This window comes from Felis catus, chromosome D3 (genome assembly GCF_018350175.1).
Source record: "Felis catus isolate Fca126 chromosome D3, F.catus_Fca126_mat1.0, whole genome shotgun sequence".
Lineage (NCBI taxonomy): Eukaryota > Metazoa > Chordata > Mammalia > Carnivora > Felidae > Felis > Felis catus.
The window spans coordinates 11,528,650-11,550,871 of NC_058379.1; the positions used below are offsets into that span (position 1 = coordinate 11,528,650).

The following is a 22,222-nucleotide window of genomic DNA, read 5'->3' on the forward strand; positions in this document are numbered from 1 at the left end:
ACGTAGAACCCCTACAATATTGAGGGAGTGAAGAATGAGGGAGAAGGCAACCTACACACATAGGATGTATGAACATGTACAGAATAGTAGGTGAGGTGGGAGGTGCAAAATACACGACACGTGATGGTACCCCTGCCTTCCTAACTTCCCAGTCTCTGTTTTTAGGTACAGATGTGTCTCCAACTCACAGCAGACACACACACACACACACACACACACACACACACACACCAGCAAGCAATTGTACATCCGCTGATCGGCTGACTACTTTAAAGTCATCTACACCGGGGCTGTTTTGCTCCCCTCCCTTCTTGGGGACACTTGGCAATGCCTGGAGACGTTGTTGCTTGTCAACGACGTGGGCAGGGGGCGCTATTGGTGTTGAGTGGGTGGAGACCGGCCCCCCTACAACAAAGGATTCTCTGTTCCCACCTGTCAACAGAGCCAAGCTTGTGAAATCCTGACCTGGAACAGCGATGAACCCAGCAGGGCGGCCAGGAAGATTCCAGGGGCACCTGGGTGGCGCAGTCGGTTAAGCGTCCGACTTCAGCCAGGTCACAATCTCGCAGTCCATGAGTTCGAGCCCCGTGTCAGGCTCTGGGCTGATGGCTCGGAGCCTGGAGCCTGTTTCCGATTCTGTGTCTCCCTCTCTCTCTGCCCCTCCCCCGTTCATGCTCTGTCTCTCTCTGTCCCAAAAATAAATAAAAAACGTTGAAAAAAAAATTTAAAAAATAAAAATAAAAATTCTTAAAAAAAAAAAAAAGTACAGATTCCAGGGGCACCTGGGTGGCTCAGTCGGTTGAGCCTGCGACTTCAGTTCAGGTCATGACCCCACGGTTCATGGGTTCAAGCCCTGCGACCGGCTCCGAGCTGACAGCTCGGAGCCTGGAGCCTGCTCCGGATTCTGCGTCTCCCCCCTCTCTCTGCCCCTCCCCTGCTCGCGCTCTGTCTCTCTCCGTCTCTCAGAAACATAATAAAAAATTAAAAAATGTCAAACTTTTTTAAAATTAAAAATAAAAATAAAAAAAATACAGATTCCAGGGGCCCCAGGGCAGCAGGTTTGATTCAGAAGGGCTGGGGTACAGCCTTGGAATCTGTATCTCTGACTAGCAATTGAGGAAATTTTGATTCACGAATCAGAGCTTGGGGGGCTGCTGCTTCAGGGTGTGGGATGCCCTCCCAGGAACCCCCAATCAAAGATGCCTCTAGAGTGTGAACAGAACAGTCTTCTCCTGAGCGCTTCCAGAAATCTGGAACCCTGCTTCCAAAACCCCACGGCTCCCGGCGTTCGGCCACAGATCGAATCTCCAAACGGCCACGTACAATTTCTCTGACTCCTCTGCCTTTCACTTTTAGAACCAGGAGGAATCTGAGGAAAATGCAACCCATATGGTTCAGAATCATTTGCACTGAGATCATGAAAGCACTGCTGTGGTTTTTAAGAGCTAGTTGATGTCCAAAACACCTTATGAGGATTTTTAAAATAAGCTTTTTAAAGTCTCTTTTTACTTACAGTTGGATCTCGCTCTGGGTAAGTGAATTCAAACGGTATGAAGCTGAGGCTTGGAGGGGGTGGGGGGGAGGGGCTGCCGGAAACCCCAAACCATGAACCTGGAGGAAGTTGGACGGTCAACAGATCAGATCTTCTCTCGCGTAAAAGCATCTCCTTGGCATGCACCCATTTCACGCAATAAAGTCGATTTTATTTTCCCAACAGTTGTGGATTCAAGCGGTCACTCGGGTAGGTCTTTAGACAGCCTCCTTCTCATTTTGCCTCTCCGGGCGCCTCGGGTTCCACATTTAAACCACTTGACTCCTTGTAAACGGAGACCCGTTGCCTTCTTCCAGTGGGTTTGCGTCTATCTAAACAGCAACTCGCCGTGCCGCCAGCACCACATTTCACTCTTCTCTCTCCACCCCAGGGACACCCAGGTGGGGAGGCCAAATTCTAGAACCGACCATAGACCCGCTTACAGCGCAGGTGGGCCGGCCCGTTTGGAAAAGAGCTTTGGCCAAGTATCTAATCTAAACCACGTTCATCCACAACGAGCCTGCTTTCAAGACTCTAGCCCAAGACTCAAATACATATTCACAGCTAGAAACATTCAGCACCCTTTATAACTGAGAAACACTGAAAACGACGGACCAGAGTGATAGCAGCAAAGTAACAGGGCACGGGGACCAGGGAAAGGCGTGCCGGCCGGGTGGGCTAACACAAGCCAAAGCAGAGAGGTGAGCGCATGTGCAAGGCATCCTGTGCGGTGCGAGCTCAAGTTCCAGGCGGGGAGGAGGGGGCGCTGAGGTTGGAGAAATGGCAGAGGGCGGAGGGCTTGATGGCCTGGACTTCCACCTGGAGGCAGTGGGGAGCCACTGAAGGTGTTTGAGCAGGGAAGGGACACGGCCAAGGCTGCACTTTTACAAGATGGCTGTGGCCACAGCACGGAGGATAGACTGGAAAAGCCAGGGAGACCCTGGGGGGGGGCGACCCAGCTGGAGGCCCCCCCCAAAGGATGCCGGAAGCCCATTGGGCAGGTTGGAATGCATTCATTCAACAATCATTCACCGTGTTATCGAAGGAGGAGGTGCAGCCCCTGGAAGGGGCTGGGGGCAGAACCCCGTGGCTGCTGGGACATGGGGGAGCGAGGGAGGGGAATGGAACAGCCCTGGGTTTCTGGTTCGGACCGTTGGGTGGATGCTGGTGTCATTGGCTGAGCTAGAGGTGAAGGAGGATGGCGCCTTGGGGTCCGGGAGAGAGACGGTGGGTCCAACTGGGGGCCGAGCCGGCCCGGATGGAGATACCCACCCAGCCGAGGGTTGGGTGGTAAGAGTCTGCAGCCCTGGGGACAGGGACGGGCTGGAGATGGCCTTGGGGGTTGGCGGGATCCTGGCAGCGTTCGAAACCACGTGAGGGAATGAGATCACTGTGGTCGGGGTGGGGGTCACTCTGAGAAGGACAGGGCTAAGGACGTCCTAGGGAAGGTATGCATTAAAACTTCATAGAAACTCGTGCTGGCTCGCTCGCCAGATGTGTGCGGGGTTAACCGATGAGGACCACGCAGTGGGGAAAAGAGAGAAGCAGAGATATGCAAGGGAAGGGTTTAGAAAGACCGTGTGGGCGCGGGTGGCGCGGTGTCCCGGGGAGGGAAGGACCAGGACAGCGGACTGGAGCAGAGAGGCAGCCTCAGAGAGGGGAGGGAGGACACAGAGCACAGAGGAAATAGGGCTTATGGATGAAGTAGCAAGACAAAGAAAGGGGAAGGGGAGGGTCATAAAGAAAGTGAGGGACTCAGGAGCTCCTGGGCTCCCCTCTGCCGGGAAGGGTGCGGAGCGGGGCACAAGGTGCAGCCTGGCTCGCTGACCTGGGGTGAGGGGTCTCCTGGAACCCGACAGGAGAGCCCTACTCCCGATAGGGGAGTAGCCACCGGCTGACAAGGAACCCCTCCCCCGTTCCCTCCCTCAGATCCCGCACAGCCCCAGCGGGAACTTGTCTGCCAGGAGCCACCAACACCGGCATGGGGGGCTCGAGGAGAAGCCCGATGGCCTCAGACCTCCAGAAGGGCTGACGTGTGGAACACGCCGTGGGCTGACTCCGGATGGCCCGGTCCGCAGGTGGAAATAGAACGGGCAGCGTGGGGCTCTAAAGAAAAGAATTTTAAAGACGCCCAGTGGAGCCCTGGAAAGGACGGCTTCAACAGGTAGTGAGCGCCTCGCGCCTGGAGGCATCCAAGTTGACGCTGGGCAAACACTGGGGAGAGGGAGTGGCCGAGCGGATTCCAAAGCACCTGGGGGCACGATCTAAACATTTTTTTTTTCAACTTGTAGCGTTGTGCTTAGTATGTAGTGAGCGCTCAATAAATATCAGCTATTACTCTCATCATTATCATCAAGGCGTTCAACCTAAAATGCCCAGTAGGGTCAGTAGATTTCAGAAGGTGTCAGTGGTGGGGACTTACTTCCACGATCCCTTCCCGCCATGCCTTCCGGCTGGCAGAGGGCAAGGCCAAAAGCATTCCGATTTCCCAAGAGAGTCCAGAAACGCAGGCTGTAGGTGAAATCTTCAAAATGATTCAAAGAAACTTTTAACAACGTGCAGACCAGCTCTACCCACGGCCCCCCTTTGTGGCATCCGAGCTGAGGTCACTCTAGTCTGTGCTTTTTCCACCCACCAGCTGTGTGACCCTCAGCTAAGTTACTTCACCTCTCTGGGCCTCGATTTCCTTAGCGGCGGAATGGAATACTAATACTTGCCCCGCAGAGTCGTCGGGCGGATTAAATTAGATGATGCGATCGGGGCCCCTGTGTGGTGTCCCACACATGGTAAGACTTAGTAAGCGATCATTGTTGCTGTTCCTGATTTTTTTTTTTTTTTCTTTCCTGTGTTCAACTCATGCTTTCTGTCCCAGGCAGAGGGATTTCGTGGCCAGCGGCCCACCTGCACCCCATGCTGAGATCTGGTCTTTTTCCAACGCGTTTGCCCCGGGATCTCGGCCGGCAGCTTCCTCCTATTACAGGCGTGCCGAGTGATTGCTGGCTTTCTACGTACCTGGTGATAACTCTAACCTGGCTGCTGGGGTTTAGGGCGGGTGACAAATCAGCAAGAAGGAGGCCGTCGGGGAAGAGCTGAGTGCTGAAACCCTAGTCCCGAGAAGGTGGAGACAGGAAAAGAGAAAGAGGCCGGCGAGGCTCGGGTGGCTCCCGGGGCTCTGCGTCAGCACGGGTTTGGCTCACGCTGATCTGTGGGATGGGTGGGGGAGGGGCGGGTAATGTCAAGGTCTTTCTGGCCTTGGCATGCGCCTCCGGGCCACCTGGGAATGGAGCTGCTGATCCCATGGGGCTGGGCTGGGGGCCCCGACTCTGCATTTCTAGAGCTCCCAGGCGCGGCTGCTACTCCCGGGCCGGGGACCGCGCTACCCGCGTCCCAGCCCCTGGTCTAACCCCGAGGGGGCCCCAGGACAAGGTGGGGCCTCAAGAGGCAATGTTCTCTGAGCAAACTAGCTTCCAATAATGGCTCAGAGGCCACGCTGCGGTAGGGGACCCGGGAAGGACCGCCCAAAGGATATACTTACTCACCTCGGTGGGAAACACGAGGAAACCGAAGCTGAGAAAGTTGAGTCACGTGGACAAGGTTACACAACTGGAAAGGAACAGAGCCGGGATCCGAATCCTGTCTCTAAGATCCTGGGACCATGTCCTAAGTGAAAAGTCTTTTTGTTTCTTTTTTCCTTTTTTAATGTGTGTTTATGTATTTAGAGAGAGAGCGCGCGCGAGCATGAGCTGGGGAGGGGCAGAGAGAGAGGGAGAGAGAGTCCCAAGCAGGCTCCGTGCCGTCAGTGTGTGGAGCCCCACGCGGGGCTCGAACCCGCAAACCGCGAGATCGTGACCTGAGCCGAAGTCGGACGCTTGACCTACTGAGCCCCCCGCCAGGCGCCCCAGAATTGTTTGCTTGCTGCTTCTTCCTCCCGCCTTTCTTCTTCTTCTTTTCTTCTTCCTCTCCCCGCACCCTCCTCCTCCTTCTTCCATAAGGTGGCCACATACACAGCCTTTATTTTAGGAGTTCCTGACCTGGGATCGGTGTGCTCAGAAACTCCTTAAAATTAGAGGCAAAATTTTGTACGTGTGTGAGTGTTTTTCCCAAGGAGCAGGCTCCATAGATTTTGCAGATTCTCGAAGAAACCTATAAATAGGAAAATTGAAAAACCTCTGCGGTGGACCTCTCCTCTCCCTCTCCCCTCCCCACCTGCCTTTCCCTCTGCCCTCTCCCCTCGCCTCTGCAAGGGGCTGGTTTCACCCAGGTGCGATAAAACGAAGCTGGCAGATGGGCCACGGGCAGGCGAGCCCTCCCTGGACGGTGTCCTCTGTTGGGAGCAGCGCCTGCCAGGGTCGGGGTTCGGGATGGGGCAGAGGCACGTCTCTGATGGTCTCTTGGCTTGGCCAGCCACCTGCCTGGACAGCCATGCTGCATTATCCACAACCCGGCTTCCTCTCCTTGTCTTGTGCTTGGGCAACGAGAAAGCCTAATCTCACTATAAGTGACTCCCCAGGCGTGGGAGGTCAGGGCCGCAGAGGGCTCTGGGGCGCACTCACTTTGGCCCTTGGCTTTGCAGCTGGGGAAACTGAGGCTCGGGCGTGCAAAGGGGTACAGGAGTCAGTAGAGGCAGAGCGGGGTCCGACCCCAGCCTCCCGAGTGGCAGCCCAGGGCTATCCCGACCTCTGCGAAGTCAGTCTTGCTCAAACTTACCCTGACTCCGCTTTGTGACCGGGGATGGGGACAAAGCTGCCAATCCACCGTCCGTCCTGGCTGGAACCCAGATGATCTTAATGTCGTGAGCTGCTTCTAATGTATCCCTTTAAAACTCAGAAAGCCCTAAAGCTCTTTCTCCAGTGTCGCCCAGCGGACGGTCAGCAGACTTTATCTGCCAGCACTTAAAAAAGAAAGAGAGAGAGAGAGAGAAAGATACTGCTACTGAAGAAGAATCTGAGGCCCCCGGAATCTTAACAAGGCAGCTCTGTTTCTTATCATCTTCAAAAAGCCTTTATTAAGCCTCTCTGGGCTCATGTGGCCAAGCAGGCACTTTACAGAATCAGATCAATCAGCGGTCCGTCAGCAAACGTGTACAGCGCGCCTACTGCGGGGAGCCGGCGATGTGGGGGGTAGCGGGGCGCGGAGGTGCGACCCTCGACCCCGCGTTACGGGTGCCCAGGGTGTGCACTGCCTGAGACGCCCGCTAACCCCGGTTAGGGTGGGACGGTCAGTGAGCACTGTCAGGATGTAGAAGAGGAAATTGCCTCCTCTTAGAAGCGGGGGGTGGGGGGGGGTGGGAAACACGGAAAGTCCAGTTTCAGGACAACAAAGCCCCCACTACCCCGGGCATCCCTCCGGTGGGAGGGACAATGTCTTCAGCGTCTTTGGCTCCCTGGGGCATCTTGGGCAAAAAGTATCCCCAGCATGCAGCAGAAGCCTGGCACTTAGAAATGTCGCCAAAGTAGAAACTCAGACCTTAGTTATCAAAAAGGACTCATTGGGGCGCCTGGGTGGCTCCGTCGGTTAAGCCTCCGACTTCAGCTCAGGTCAGGATGTCGCAGCCTGTGGGCTCGAGCCCCAAGTCAGGCTCTGCGCTGACAGCTCAGAGCCTGGAGCCTGCTTCGGATTCTATGTCTCCGTCTCTCTGCCCCTCCCCCCCCCAAAAATAAACATTAAAAAAAAAAAACTTTAAAATAAAAGGACTCATTGCTGGTGAGCCAGAAAGGCAACTAATTGTGAGAACTGAGTGCAGGGCCTGGGAGTTGCGTCCCTCTATACCCACAGCCCTCGCTCTGTGACTCCGGACAAGTGACTTTGCCACCGTGAGCCTCCCTTTCCCCATCTGTAAAATGGGGCATGTTGAAAAAAAATAAAAATAAAAATAAAATAAAATGGGGCGTGTTGTGATTCTACATAAGATGTGTAAGGTGCTGAGCACAGCGATCGACACGCACAGCAGGGGCGAGGTAGGTGGTCGCTATTATTCCTGTTAGCAGTAGTATCTTTATAACTTTTTTTGCTATTTATTTATTTTTGAGTGTGAGCAGGGGAGGGGTGTGGGGGGAGGATGGAGACAGAGGATCCGGGCTCTGCGCTGACAGGCTGACAGCCGCGAGCCTGATGCGGGGCTCGAACTCACCAACTGCGAGATCGTGACCTGAGCCGAAGTCGGACGCTCAACCGACTGAGCCCCCCGGGCGCCCCAGTATTGTTATAATTGTCAGTGGTAGTTTTCTCTCAGTATCAGTTCTACCACGTGCAGCAGGAAGTTTGTGGACGCTTGATCGGAGACCGTAGAAGAGAAAGTGGATATTTCATTCAGATGGTCACGCAACAGACTGTTTTTTGAACACCTACTAAGTGCCAGGACCATCTGGGCACTAACAGCACAGCCCAGACCAGAACAAGATCTTTCCCTTTGGGACATTAACCTCTTCTCTTTGTTGTTGTGGCCCGTCCCCCATGACGGATGTCCCTGGTCTTCTCAGCTGCCCCCGAGGAGGTAGCCCTGGGTGGGTCGGGGGGGTCAGATCAGGACACCCGGGTTTGGGTCCCTCTTTGTCACTTCCTCCCTGTCTGAACTCGGACTCCTTACTCTCTCTCCATCTCACGCGCCCCATCGGTAAAACAAGGGCACGTGGTTGGTGGGCAAGTCTTGTCCTTTCGGACAGCAAAGCTCACTAACGATCACCTCCTTTCCAGGCGTGGGCAAACAATGCCAGTGTTTGGGGGTTGCTTTCCGACTTTTAAACGTCTGGAACTAAACTCAGTGACTGTGGGACCCAGGCCTGGCAAATGCTTCTGTCTCCACCGGAACCCGGCTTAAAGAAAACGAAGAATCAAAAGAAAATAAAGGTTCAAACAAAAAGCAGTTTGAAAAAAGTACAGATCTCGTTTTTTAAAAACGGGGAAAAAGAACTTTCGAAGTAGGTCAGATCTGGGGTTCGAATCTTCTGTCCGCTACTCACTGGCTGGCTGCCAGGCACTTTCTCGGTGCTTTGTGTACACAGAGTTATCTAAACTTATCAACGCTGATGTCAGACCTACTGCTGTCCCCATGCTCTCTCTGAAGAAACAGAGGCACAGGAAAGGTCAGTACCTCGCGTGGGACCATCTACTTCCTCAGTGAGAGAACCAAGGTCCAAGCTCAGGTGGTGTAGAAGCTGCCGTTGTTGGGGGGTTGGCTGCGGTCCTGGCCTGTCTGCCCCAGGAAGGCTCGCTGTAAAAACAAGCTGCAGAATCTGCGAGGCTATGAATGTCCCAGTTCCAGCATGAACTGGATGCGTGACCTCTGGCAGTCTACTTAGCTTCTCTGTGCCTCAGTTTCCTAGTCTGTGAAATGGGAATAAATCAACCCAAACTCACAGGATCCTTATGAGGATTGAAGCCATAGCCATAGCAGAGAATGTACAGGTATGAGGATTCCTTCCTTCTTCTTTCCTTCCTTCCTTCCTTTTTAGCTTCTAGCCATTCATCCATTTACCTATACACCTACCTACCCAACCATCCATCCATCCATTCATCCATCCATCCATCTATCCATCCATCCGCTCATCCATCCATCCATCCATCCATCCACTCATCCATCCACCCATCCATCCATCCATCCACCTGTCTATCCATCTTTCCATCCATATATCCAGCCATTCATTTATCCATCCATCCATCCATCCATCCATCCATCCACTCATCCATCCATCCATCTACTCATCCATCCATCCATCTATCCACTCATACATCCACCCATCCACTCATCCATCCATCCACCCACTCATCCATCCATACATACATACATACATACCTCCACTCATCCATCCATCCATCCATCTATCCATCCATCCGCTCATCCATCCATCCATCCATCCATCCACCTGTCTATCCATCTTTCCATCCATATATCCAACCATTCATTTATCCATCCATCCATCCATCCATCCATCCACTCATCCATCCATCCATACATACATACATACATACCTCCACTCATCCATCCATCCATCCACTCATCCATCCATCCATCTGTCCATCCATCTTTCCATCCATATATCCAGCCATTCATTTATCCATCCCTCCATCCCTCCATCCATCCATCCATCCATCCGTCCATTCACTCATCCATCCACCCATCTACTCATCCATCCATCCATCTATCCACTCATACATCCACCCATCCACTCATCCATCCATCCACCCACTCATCCATCCATCCATACATACATACATACCTCCACTCATCCATCCATCCATACTTACATACATACACTCATCCATCCATCCACCCATCCATCCATCCATCCACTCATCCATCCACCCATCCATCCATCCACCTGTCCATCCATCTTTCCATCCATATATCCAACCATTCATTTATCCATCCATCCATCCATCCATCCACTCATCCATCCATCCATCCACTCATCCATCCATCCATCCATACATACATACCTCCACTCATCCATCCATCCATCCATCCATCCATACATCCATCCATCTGTCCACCCATCCATCTGTCCATTCATCCATCCACCCACCTATCCATCTATGCATCTCCATCCATCCATCCATCTATCTGTCCATCTGCCCATCCGTCCATTCAGGCATCCATCCTCCTCTCTTCTCCACCTTTGTTCCTGTGTCTATGGTCCTGGCCCCCATACTTTCCTATTTTGGACCCCAAGTTCACCCCAGGAGCCTGAGGACACCTGTCGTGACGTAGGTCCCCACAGCCACTCAGAACATGGCTGACTCTATTCCACCTGTCCTTAATCTGAACACCCTCAGGAACCACCCAGTCCCAATGTCCAGGACCCAGCTCCACTTCCAGGTTGTTGGCTGAGGCTTCCATGGCTTCTGTGGACTCCTTCATTCACTTCTGGGTTCTTCTGCACTTCCTCCACACCTCTGGCCATTCCTTCCCCATTCCCTGTGTGGGACATTCTCTCTGGTCATTCCTTGACTGCTCATGCTCCTCAGGCATCTTTCTCAGCCCTGCAGTCCTTCCCATTGTAGTCACTGGCCCAGGATGATTCCCGCCACTCCCCCTGCCACCTGTCCCATGCTGGAGTATTCCTGTCTGCTCTCTGGGTCCACACTCCACCACGCTCACTTCCCCCTGCGTTGTGCCCCAGAAGCTGGCCAGCGTGGATGCATCGGTGGGCTCCCTTGCCCTCTGGCTTCAGGCTGGGGGGGGCGGGCACCAGCAGTTGGCTGAAGACTGGTACTCATTCCCTGCTCCCTGCTTGCTGGGCTGCCGGCTGGCTGCACCCCTCTTCCAAAGGCTTCCGTCAGCGGCCCCTCTTCCTTGGCCACAGCTCTTATCAGATCCTGGCAACCACACCCCCTTTGCCCGTTCCGGCCTTGGGGTGGTGCGATGTCAGCCTGATGGGTCCACTTGACTGGGCCGCAACGACCCGACACCCCATTACTCAATCCTACTCACCTAGGTGTGGCTGAGAAGGTATTACGCACGTGTGGTTAACAAGCCCCTACCATCAGTCACCTTAAGTAAAGGAGATGGCCCTCCAGGCTGTGGGTGGGCCTTGTCCAATCCATTGAAAGTCTTTAAAAGCAAAAGCACGTTTCCAGCCTGCCCAACGGGCTTCGTGAGATTAACAGTGAAAACCAATTAAAAACATATATGCACATATGTGTATGCATTTTATTTTTAATTGATTTTAACGAATACATATGTAGATGTGTGTGCGTATACGTATGTTAATTAAAATCGTGTCTATATATCTGTAACGATATCTACATCACCTACCGGTTCCGTTTCCCTGGAGAGGCTGGTGGTACCGAAGGTGATGCCTCCCTGCTGTTGCCAGCCCCCGGGGCCCTCCTCCCCGCCTCTGTGAGGGCCCCTTCCCGGCTGACACTCATAAACAGTCCCTAAGGACTCCCTACGCTTGTCTGATACTCCATCCATTTGGGGACAAGCCCCACGTCTGTACGTCCAGCTCAGAACTCACATCTTCAGCCTTGAACCTGGTGGGTCTCTCCCCTTAAAGGTCCGGCAAAGATCTAGAACGCCAAACATCCCAAATGAAGCCGGTCATTCTCTTCCTGGTGCCCAGTCAGGAACCAGATACCCCACCCCTGCTACCCCCCAATCAACCACCACTCGTCCGTGCCCCCTGCCCACCACAACTGTTCATCTAGCACATATTTCCTGAGTGCCTGCTGCGGGCCTGGCACCAGCCAGGTGCCAGGTAATGGACAAGGGAACCAAGTCCTGGATATTGTGCTCAGGGAAACAGGAAATAAACAAGTGAATGTGCAGAGAGGGACAAGGGCTCTAAGTGAAAGAATGAGGCAAAACCAGGGTACAGAAAGGTGTGAGGGGCTACTTTAGGAGGGGCAGTGTGCCAAGGAAGTCTCTGAGGGGGGTGACATTTGACCAGAGCCCTGAAGGACGTGAGGGAGGGGGGGTAGCCATGGTTGTATATAAGGGGAGAACAGTTCTGGGTGGTGGGAAGAGCACGTGCAAAGGCCCTGAGGTAGGACCAAGCTTTGTGAGCTGGAGGAAGGGTGAGAAGGCCCCGGGTGGTGGAGGCAGAGAGGCCATTGAAGAACAGTGCATGCGCCCTCTCCTGGTGACCGCTCCCTGGCTCCAGTCCTCACTCTCTCTCTCTTACCTTACCATTGTGACTCCCGGCTGACCTCTCTTTCCCTCCTGCCCCAGTGCGTCCCCCACAACCAAAGTGATCACTTAGATCGCATCACTGCCCTACTTTAAAACATCCAGTGCCCTCAGAATCAAGTCCAAACTCTGCAGTGAAACTCACAAAGGTCGTCTTGACCCAGGCCCCCGGCCCACCCTCCTGACCTCAGCCGCCCGACAACGCTTCCTCCTTGTTAGCAGTCTCCAGCCACCGAGGGACTTCTCATCCCCCACCCTCACCACGCTCCCTCCTGCCTTTACGCTTTTACGCGTTCTGTTCCCTCTGGCCAGAATGCCTCCCCGTTGGCTTGCTCCAGACCTCAGCTTGGATGTCCCCTCCTCCAGGAAGCCTTCCCCGAGCCCACCCCGGGGTCAGAGGCCCCCACTCTAGGTTTCCACAGCTCCCAGCATTGCCCCACCAGAACCCATTTTCGCCGTGTAGAATGCATGTCGTCTCTTTGAGGACAGTGATTATACCAAGGACGCCTGAACCCCCAGCACTGAACCAGTGCCCGACACCTCGTAGATGCTCAGAACATATTGGTATAATAAAGGGTTAAAGAAAACAGAGCAACAGGCTCGGAGAGATGCAGGCAAGACGTGAGAAGAGCCCGTCTTTATCCCAATAATCTAACAGCACGTCTGGGGGATGAGATTCAGGCACACACGAAACCACACGTTGGGGAAGGCTCGGCTGTGTGGCGAGACAGAAACACGGGGGAGGGACGGCATGCGGAGGGCTGGAACATTCGTGGTTTCTTTTCAGGAGGAGACGAGACAGGGTGGAGGAGAGGGAGAGGCGCTTGGGTGGCACCTCGGGGAACGAGGAGGGTTCGCAGGGGTGTGGACGAGGAGCACCTATAGCCAGTAGTCTGGGCAGAAACGTGGCCCCATCAACGAATGAGGTGAGGTCACACAGCATCCCTGGTCCAAAGGAAATCTGTCAGAGAACAAAAAGGAAATGCCAGCTGGCCCGATGATGGGGGCTCAAAGAAGTCACGAGAAGTCACGGGTACGAGCAAACTCTCCGGAGTCAGTCCTGGGTTCAAATCCTGCCTCTACCCTTTGGCAACCACTTGACCTTGAGCAAGTCACGTCACCCTCTTGGGTCTGGGTCTTCTCATCTGCAAAATGGAGATCAGGGTCCATCAGGGTCTCCTCCCCGTCCCAAGCTCCTTCAGGACACTGGGTGGGGCCCTGGAGACGTCTTCCAGGGTCATATGGCTTGGTAAAAAGGGGCATTTCATACTTTTTTTTCTTAAAGAGGGACCCCCAAAAATCTAGACCACCTTCCCCTCTCCCCCACAGCCCACCTGTCTACCTTCCAGGGTTTCCAGGGCATTAAATGGAACCACAGTGCTTTAGCAAGGTGCTTGGCATATAACATAAAGGTGCTCAATAAATGTTAGCCATGGCGATAACCAGTCTCGTCGTCATTGGATTCACCAAGGTGTTCGGAGCCAAACAGCAGAAACCGGGCCCCGCGAACACGGGGGAGCAACAGAATTACTGGGAGAATTTCTGGCAACGCCTAGAAGCGGCAGGGAGGCCGGTGAGGCAGGCCCAGGACACGGGCAGCAGCAAAGGACACTATCTGGACAGCGGGAGGGGTCCCACCTCTCGTCTCCGCAGGCCGCGTCCAACAACATCACTCCCTTTTATGAGTTTACTTTTCCCTCTCTGAAGAGGAGTCTTCCAGTCTCTGTAGATAAGACAAATAGGTCTGCCTTAAATATTTCTATTACTTAAAAGTTCATAAATCTATTGGTTTAAAACTGTCAGCACTATGGGAAAGTCCTGAGACGGAGCCGCTCTTATCACCAGACGAGGAATTTGCCCAAAGCGGGGGCAGGACGCTGCATGAAAGATGGTGGCCGTGCCCGAAATGAACGGCCTCCTTGGCCCTACCCAGGACGCTTGCCTTCCCAAGAGACGCTTTGAAATCTGGCCCGAAGAGCCAGGTGTCACACGAGGCAACGATCTAGCCCATGGCCAGCCGCCCTCACCGGTGCCCACGTCCCTTTGACCTGAGTCGACATCGGGGCCGGACGCCCGCCCACCCTCCAAACCAGAGTGACTCTGTGTTTTGCGTGATACGTAGCCTCCGCTCTCCTGCAGGGTGCTCGGACGGGTCTCAGGTGAGAAGCAAAGGGGCCGGGGTTCTAGGCAATGACTTACTAAATATTTAGCAACTACCTCTCTTGGGGGTGGGGGTGGGGGTGGGGGCAGGGGGAAGCCCTGATTTGTACCACACGCCGGTTTCCGCGGTGTCAACCCTCCCACCGTGGCCGGCATCACAGGACGCAGCTGGAAAAGATGTTGCATAGCCCCCCATCGTGTGGGATTTGCACACACAGCTTCAACAAGTATAAAGGACCTCAGGAACGTGGGACGTCATACATTCCGAGTGCTTGCTACCTTTGTTTAATAGAATGTATTTAATGGTAGAAATATACACATTTCTTTTTTTATTTTTTATTTTTTTTATTTCTTTTTTTATTTTTTTTTATGTTTACTTATTTTTGAGAGAGAGAGAGAGAGAGAGAGAGCTCTCGTCCCCCAGAGCACGAGTGGGGGAGGGGCAGAGAGAGAACGAGAGAGGGGGAGGCACAGATTTCGAAGCAGGCTCCAGGCTCCGAGCCGTCAGCACAGAGCCCGACGCGGGGCTCGAACCCACAAACCGCGAGATCATGACCTGAGCCGAAGTCGGACGCTTCACCGACTGAGCCACCCAGGCGCCCCTATACGTTTCTTCTTTCAAGTGTATGTATTTATTTTGAGAGGGAAAGAGAGAGCATGAGCAGGGGAGGGGCAGAGAGAGAGGGAGAGAAGGACGGAATCCCAAGCAGGCTCCATGCCATTGGCGCAGAGCCCGGTGCGGGGCTCCAACTCCCGAACCCTGAGATCATGAGCTGAGTCGGACCCTTCACTGACCGAGCCACCCAGGTACGCCTGACGGCAAAAGTATACAATTTAATCTTTAATAATAGCTACGTTTCACCGCGGGGTCACAAAAGTCCTGGAGACTTAACAGTTGGCTGTTGGCAAGTTGGCGCACACCAGACTGGCCCATCGGTGGTTCCAGGACCCGCTTCGGGAGGCGGGTTTGAACACCAGCACTGCGACTTTCTGGCTGTGGGATCTCGGGCACCTTCACTAGTTACCTGGGAGCTGGCACTCAGACAGAACTTACCGGAAGGCCCTCTGCAAAGCCCCCGATTGGCCTTTGCGGGAACCAGATCTCCGCAAAGATCTGTCTGCCTGTAAAATGTGGGTGCTGCTACGGATTTCCCCCGGGGGGAGTCGTGAGGACGTGAGCATTAAATGAGTGACTGCAGGGGACCCACTGGTAGGCCACGTGGCACACGGAAGCCCCAACTTCCTTTAGGGCAGGCTTCCCCGGGGGCGAGGGCCGGGGTCTGTCAGAGCCAAGGGAGAAAGGCTGGACAACATAATATCAGCGGGCTGTGAATAGCACCGATAAATCATCAGCTGTCTTTCTATTATTACCCAGGCTTCAGGCACCCAACCTCTTATCTAGATTCACTCGGCGAAAATATGCTCTCTCCCCACAGAGGAACCTCGGTGCGCAGCACCGGCGGCTTCGTAAAGTAAAGCCAAAGTCTGAGACGTCCAGAAGCTTCCAGATCCTGCCATCCGCCTCACTGGGTGTCATACAGTGGACTGTGGCCTCTCGGTGGCCTTCCGAGGTCTGCCTTCCAGAAGAGAGGGCTCATCCCTGCCATAGTTGCTGCTGCTTGCCGTATGGGGGGGGGAACAAGCCTGGGCTGCAGAAAGTCTGGGGGGGGAGCGCTCCCAACGGCCCCCCCCCATGCAACCTCGGGCTGGAAATTCTGTGTCCTCCGCCTTCCTTTGCCCTGCCTGTGCTCTGAGAGGCTGTGCCCAAGGCCCAGGCCCCTTTGTCCTCTGGCTTCCTGTTGGATTCTGGGAGACGCCAGGAGGGAGGGAAGAGGGAGGAGGGAGGGAAGAGGAAGAGAGAGGGAGGTGTCTTTCCCCCGGGTCCTTCCGAGTCAGCCCTCCTTGGGTTTGGCAGGGGCAGCGTCCCTCTGCCAAAGGCTGTGGCTCTTTCCAGGCGGTGCTCTTGTAAGCTCCTGTTCTCAGCAGGCTCTGGAAACCTCTATATCACCTGCTCTGTCCCCGTTAGCTCCCTGAACCCAGCCTACCCCTCTGTAAATAACCCCCTCACTCCGCTCTCTTTTACCCCTTCTGCGTCCACGTCTCCTTCCTGCCAGCCAGCCCCGAAGACCCTTCTCTGAACCTCAGTGTCTCCATCCGTGAAATGGGCCCTCCCTCTCCCAGTCCACCTTGCAGAGGTGACCTCGAGGGCAAAGCGAAACCGAGATGGGAAAATTCTCCGGGGAAAACAAAAGTTCAAAGTGCCACCCGGGAGCCATTCGTGTTATTAATAAAAGCCAGATAGGTCTCCCCAGTTTGCCTCTGCCTCCCTCCGCGGCATCCCCTTCCCCTCCCACGCCCCCTGACCTCCTGTCCGTGTCCTGGCCTTGACAGCCTCCTCCCCCGCTCCGTGTTCCCACTAAAGCCACGGACCCTTCCCCCACCTGCTCTGCACCTCCGGGTCTGCCCCGGGGATGAAGCGCCCGGCTAATATAAGCGTGTTTACATTAAAATATAAGGACAATTACACCAGCCGATCTAATAGTCGGCTCTGTATATGTTACCAAGTACTTAGGGCTCTCTTTTGGAAAGCCATTATGCCCACGTGATTCCCCTCAAAGCCTTTCTGGAGGATTTTGTTTTGACAGGAGGACATTAAGGGGTTGAAACTGATAGCATAAGCACATCACTTACACACTTTGATCATATCGGCCCATAATTCTGCTAGAGAAAGTCTTGTATATATTAGGAAGGAAATTAATTTTATGGCTGCTGTGGCTTTGCTGGTTAATGGCCCAGCAAGTCGACTGGCCCCAGCAGGCCAGCTACGGGAGGAGGACTCACGGCTCTGCCTCCCAGGCTCACCGTGCACCGCTGGGGAGGACGATCCCGGAGGGGAAGACCAAGCGGGGGAGGAGTGGGGGAGGGGACACTAGCCAGCAAGAGCCCCCCTCCGAGGTGCTGGACGCGGTGGCTGCCACCTGTCACCTCTGCCCTAGCCTCTCGCCGGGCTTGTCCCAGCTGAGAGGCGCCTGGGGCTCTCCCTGCGGGACGCGGGCTTGCCCCAAGCCCCGAGCGCACGTCACAAGCTATCGGGCTTGAGCGGAATTCAAACGCCACAGCGCGGGACAGCTGGATGGTAAAACGGTATCCTGCTTGTGCGTGCATCAGGAAACCACGCTAGACAGAAGAAAGGAATTTAAACAGCGGGGGTGACCTCTCCCAGCAGGTTTCTCCATCCGACCACCACTCTGCTCCAGGAGCACTCGCCCCAAAGTGGGCGCACGGTGCCGGATGGGAACAAGGGCTCCCGGGTCCTTCTTGGCTCCCGTGCACCCAGTAGGATTCCGGGGCGGGGAGGGGGGGGGGGGGAGGTGACAGAGTTTAGCACAACCTGGCCCTAGCCGGCCACTTCATCTGATCACTTCAAATGAAGAAACACCAAACTGTCCTTAGATCTGAGGGACAATGTGGTGTAAAGGCGTTATTTCAGGGACGTGTGTGGGCTTTGCCTTTCTGGGGGATTTTAGAACTTAACTTTCCCACCAAAGGTCACTCCGTGCACTTTCGACAAATGAATTCAAGTCGATTTTTTTTCAGCCGTGACAACCATCCCCCCCAACATCTTCATCAGGGCGGAGGGGTGGGGAGCGGGGGGGGGGGGGGGGGTTACCGTGGAAGCTGGTGATGGGTGCGTGGGGCTACCTTCAGCCACTCCGTTGACTTTGTGTATGTTTGAAAGCTCTCATCATAAAAACTAAAGAAAAACACGTCAGGCTGATCTTACAGTGACCTCATCTCCATGCTCTTGGCGTTCTAGAAGGCTCGCCGGAGACCGGGAGAAAGGGAAGGATGGCTATCTCCCAGCAGGAATCGAGCAGGACTCCTAGTGAGTGTTGAAACGTAAGAATGTCATTCATCACAAGTGTTTTGTCTTTGTTGCTGGTGAACGAAAGGAGGGAGGGCTCTCTCGCACAGAGAGAATGCCAGAAAACAAGGCAAGAATTTTGTCGGCAGGTGACCGGCGTTCAGACCCCAGTTCCGTCACGGTGGGCCCCGAGGCCCGTGGCCTGGCCTCTCCAGGGCTCTGTTTCTCTACCTGCAAAACAGGGACCATCACGACTGGACAGGGTGGCAGCATAACCACCCGGGGAGAACGCCGGGCACACCCCAGGCTAACAGCCGCCACCGTCCACGCGGGTACACGCTTAACCGCTCAGCGCGGCTTCTGTGTCCGATAACCACACTGCGACTTCCCTCTGGGCAACCGGGCTTGCTCCCACTGCCAGCCCACGTGGCTTAGGTGCTGTGCACTCCGCCCCCCTCCCCCGTGGACATGGCCATGTGACTCAGGATGGCCAATCACCGCCCCCTCCTCCTGCCTTTGGGATTGGCTGGCTGAGACCATGTGACCCGACGAGAGCCAATCGGGCTGATGCATTGTAGACCGTCGCCGGATCTTTTAGCGGAAGAGCGTGTTCTCCTGGTGCGCTGCAGCTGAACCCATGAGCCTCGAGTTGCCGTCAGCCGCTTGGGAAAGCCAAGGCGGGGAGTTTGAACGTAGGGAAACGGAAAGAAAGCCCCTAGATGAAGCCATTCCACAATCCATCAACTTTTTCAGCTACGCCAGCCAATAAATTGCCCTTGGGGCTTAAGTCAGTTTCTGGTTTTCTGTCATTTGCCACGGAAAATCCCATGCGGTGCAAATTGCTGTTGCCTTTACTATTATTATTGGTGAGACTAGCCAATTTCCGTAGCTATTACATGAAACTTCTCCCTGAGCTGGTGCCCTTTGAGATCTGTTATTCCAAGATGATGTTACTCACCCCCAGCTTTGTGATTTGTGGCCTTCGTCACCAGTGTCATTGCTGCATCATGCGTGAGCATAAAGACTCTGGTCTGACACTGCGAAAGCGGGGGAGCAGGGACGGCACCCTGCCAGGCAAATCCCCTGAATGCCCAGTGCCCTAGCAGGACCCCTAGTGTGTGCCTAGTGGGGTGGTGAGCCCAGACATCCCCCAACACACTTTGGGGTAGGCACGGGGGCTGTTTATGCTCCTGGAACTTCAACGAGGCAACAAAAAGGCTAAGAAGCCCTTGACCCGTGTGCACTACAAGGGCCCCGAACCTCATCCGGCCCACATTCCAGTTATCGGTTGCCACATAAGTCATCCCAAGATTAGTGGTGTGAAACAACAATCGTTTCATTTGGCTCACAGATTGCCCGGGTCAGGAATCCAGACAAGGCGCAGTGGGGATGACATCTCTGCTCCCCAATATCTGGGGCTTCGGCTTGGCGGACAAATGGCCACTGGTGACTTGAACAGCTGGAATCGCCTGGAAACATCTCGATCACATGTCCAGTGCTTGGGTTCGGGACTGGAATGCCAGGCTCAGCTGGGACTGTCGGCCAGAGCACCTGCATGTGGCCTCTCCGTGTCGCTCGAGTGTCTCCCAGCATGGCAGTTGGGTTCCAGGAGGGAACAGCTAGGGAAGAGGCATTTCAGGAGAATGAGGTGCAAGCAGTGTGACCTTTTTCGGACTTCCGTGAGTTACAAATGGGTCACCGAGGCCATCCAGATCCCCCCTCGGGGAGGATGTAGTGAGGTAAGGATGCAGAAGAGCATGGCGGACAAGGAATAGGACCACAGGCCTCTTTGGAAAATACCATTGACCGTGGCCCACAAGCGCTACCACCAACGGCCTCGGGTAGACGTTACCCCCAGCGTTTCCCGAGAGTTGATTATGTGACAAGTGCTGCGCTCAGCAGTTTATACGTACGGTCGTATGTCATGCTCACCATTCCATGAGGGCAGCTACTGTGTTTATGCTCCTATAACAATGGAGGCAGCGAGGCTCAGAGAGGGCAAGTGACTTGCCCAAAGTCACCCAGCCAGAACGTGGAGGAGCTGAGCTCAGACCAGGCGTGTATGAGTCCAGCTCTATTCTTTGTACGATGCAGTTTTGCCTACAACTTCCGTTTGCCTCTTCTGCCCGCCCACCTGTGTCCCCACTCTGCTTGTTCTCAAGAAATTCTTCTGTTTTTCGAGAAAGATCCAGCTCTCTCTTTTTGCCTGATTTCATCCAGAGGCATAGAGGTCAAGAGCACCATCTCTACTCTCCCAGGTGGAGCGGGGGGGGGGGGGGGGGGGGGGGACTACATCCCCATTTAAAAGATGGAAAAACCAAGACCTAGAGAGGGAAAACAACCTGTCAAGGTCACCCCCAAGGTCACCTGGCTCAAATTACCGATCAGTCCATGGATGGCACATCATCGTTGAACAGTACCTAGACTGGGCCTTCTTGGGTTATATGAGGGGAGGGTGCCTGCTGCCCCCCTTTGTCTCACCCTGGCCAGTCTTTCTACCCCTTGTCCCATTGGAAGATTCCCTCTGTCTCCAGTCAGGCTGCTCCCAGAGTTGTCAGGCACATAAATGATGGGCGTCCTCGGCCCCTGTTTCTTCCCATCTCCTCCCAATCTCCTTTTCCGCTAGCCCGCACTGGCCTCAGCCTCCCAAGTTATCTCGTCCCCTCCCCAGGGGGGATTATGGCACATTCAGAGAGTGTCCAGCACTGAGAAATGTTTACGCTGGAGATTAGCATTTATCTCTATACTTTCAACCTCTCTTCCCATGCTCAGTGCTGCTGTCTGCATCAGGATGGCCCCCAGAGATGGGAGCCCGCCAGGCTGGGGCCATCTCCCTGGCATCTGGGTCCACTGAACCCCTTTTCCCACCATCTTGGGGGGCGGTGCTCCTATGCTGGTCTCATTCAATCCCTGAAAATCCTGGGGTTCCTTGAGTAAAGGCCAGAGCCTCCCTGAAAATATAGGTCTAGAAAGTGGGCTCTCACCAGACACCGAGTCTGCGGGCACCGTGATCTTGGACTTCCCACCTCCACAACTGTGAGAAATAAATATTTGTTTATAAGCAGCCCAGTTTATGGTATTTCGTTATAGCAGCCCACACAGACTAAGATGTCGTGATACATAGTGAGAACTACCCACAGGCCAGGCACTGTGCCAAATGCATTTCCAAACGGTGTCTTTGCAAGCATCCTGCTGGGGATACTATCATGTTGCCTCTATATAGAGGAAAACACAGAACCCAGTTGCCCAAGGCAACCTACCAAGTTGGTCGTAAGCTTGGCTTTAGAGGCTGGGCCCTCCCGTTCTCCTCACCTGCCAGGCCTGTGGTCAGCTGAGAGCAGCTGTGTGCTAGGCTGGTGACTTCCACAGTGCAGTCTCTGGAGCACTCGGGGAACTTGCTAGGAATGCACATTCCCGGGCCCCTCCCTGAGTCAGAAACGCCGGGGCCGGGGGCCGGCACTCGGTGTTTTAACAAGCTGCTTGGATGATTCTGCTGATTGGAAGTTTGGGAATCCCTGCTGTAGTCTTGGGAGACCCCAGACTCCTGGAAATCGGTGACCTCAGCGAGAGGTCACAAGGCTGTCCCGGCAATGCTCTGGGCAGGGTTAAGGCACAGAAGACAGAGAGAAGAAAGAAACAGTGAAGACAAGGGGGAGAAGAAAAGGAAGCTTCAGGAAGAAGGTATGAAGCTATTTATTCCAGAAAGTTTCAGGGCTTTCTAGAAAGAGAATAAAGAAAGGCCAGCCAGCATTTTACTGAGCTCCTTCTGTGCACAAGCACAGAGGTGGGGCTGGATATGAAGCAGGAAACTGGATACAGTTGCTGCTGTAGGGGAAGTCCAATCAAGTAAGGGACAAGGACTCCAATAACGGAGATTGGGCAGAGGCCATCGCCACCTTACCGATGGAGGCTGGGCACGACCAAAATGTTCAACGTAAAGGACCATTTGGGAAGATGCATCCTTCCAACCACAGCCCATGCCATGCATGCAAATGCCCTTGTAGAACCTGTGTCTCAAAGTGTATGTGTGACATCA

General features: G+C 54.3%; 2 long non-coding RNA genes across 2 annotated transcripts; one reads left to right on the forward strand and one right to left on the reverse strand.

Annotated features, from left to right (window-relative positions):
- Positions 1–12,783: 12,783 nt before the first annotated feature.
- Positions 12,784–18,121, reverse strand: LOC109493205. Its single transcript, XR_002147301.3, has 3 exons — positions 17,992–18,121; positions 13,800–13,884; positions 12,784–13,306 (listed from the first exon to the last, which is right to left on the reverse strand). It is a non-coding gene; the product is annotated as an uncharacterized LOC109493205 (long non-coding RNA).
- A 17-nt stretch (positions 18,122–18,138) lies between these two features.
- On the forward strand, positions 18,139–18,977 carry LOC109493204. Its single transcript, XR_006588142.1, has 2 exons — positions 18,139–18,221; positions 18,336–18,977. It is a non-coding gene; the product is annotated as an uncharacterized LOC109493204 (long non-coding RNA).
- The last annotated feature ends 3,245 nt before the right edge of the window (positions 18,978–22,222 follow it).